Here is a 1,440-nt window from a genome sequence, read left to right on the forward strand (position 1 = left end):
AGTACTGCTGGGATTACCCATAGGTGGGTAAGTACTGGGAAGTACCTATAGGTGTGAGTACTTCCCCTACCCTGGGGTAGGTAATTTGCATTACAATGTAAGGTGGGAAGAGAAGCTAGCTGCTTGAGCTGCTGCTACCTCTCCCTTGCATTCTTGCTCTTTGCCGCTGCCATGATAGGTTGCTTTCTGCCCTGTGCTGCTCTGCCTTGGACCCAGCTGAGTATGGACTGAAACCTCCAGTAACTGTGAGCTAAATAAACCTTCCCTTCCTTCATTTTAGTGTCGGGTATTTGTCTCAGCAACAAGAGAAGAGTAACTAAGACACACTGCCACCCCAACTCTGAGATTACAAGTGTGGGCCACCATGCTCGGGTCCATGGTCAGCATGGCCAGTCTGGCATACAGCACTTGGGATCAAATCCTGGTCTTCGCTCTTTCCAGGCAGGTGATTAGATCATCAACCCAGCTCCTCAACCAAGACCAAAAGATTTGATGTTACTCAGAGGGTGTCTTCCTGCTATGTTGTCACATGCCAGAAGCTGTTCTTTCACCAGGAAGAAAGCATGGAAAAGCTACTTTGTTCCCTGAAACCATTTTTGTAAAGTCATTCATTCCATTAGTGATTTCCTAAAGGACCTTAACCTTTAAAACTCCCTAGCCATTTGGGGTTTAAGTGATACCTGCAGATTCTGGAGGGCCCCATAGAGAATAGTCATAGTACCTGTATTACATTGATTCATCCTTTATAGGAGACCACAAAGTCAATGTTTTGTGGAAGTGTGAATGGGACACTACATGAGCTTATGATAGGTTCAGGATGCAATTGCACTTTTCAGACTATATAGGAGAGATTCCTTCATCCTTTGTTACTCCTTTGTAATTACACAAAAAATTTTTCTAATCTCAGTTGTAGTTTTTAGGCCTGGGTCTTTTGGTATAGATTAAGTGAAGAGGGCAAAACCCACAGGAATGGGATTATGTTTTTTTTTCAAAAAGAGACCTGAGTTACAGGATGTTACAGTACGTGTTCTCCTATGTCCTGAGTCCTTACTGACCTTGAATGGCTAGGGCCAAAATTTTGACTGTCCTTGTAGCCCTTCTTTTTCTCTAATTTTTGGTTTGTAAACTTAAGGTGTTAAACCTCCAGGAGAGAAGCTTAATGATATTATTACCCTATAACAGAGGCAGTGAAGCTTAACCTCACTGTCTGTCTGAATATCAAACATCTTATACATAATATGGAACATGTATTTTCCATCAAGTATTGATATGTTAAACTTTAAATCCTTATGGAATGTGAAGGAAAAAAAGCAAAAAATAGAAAATAAAAATATTTTTTAAAAATATGGATAAACAATTACCTACTTTTACACAGAAATTTAGAAATCTAACCACATACAGCATTATAGCAGGACAGTCTTATGTCATTATTTTGTCTCT

The sequence above is a fragment of the Octodon degus genome, unplaced genomic scaffold, assembly GCF_000260255.1.
Source record: "Octodon degus isolate 3935 unplaced genomic scaffold, OctDeg1.0 scaffold00217, whole genome shotgun sequence".
NCBI classification, from domain to species: Eukaryota; Metazoa; Chordata; class Mammalia; order Rodentia; family Octodontidae; genus Octodon; species Octodon degus.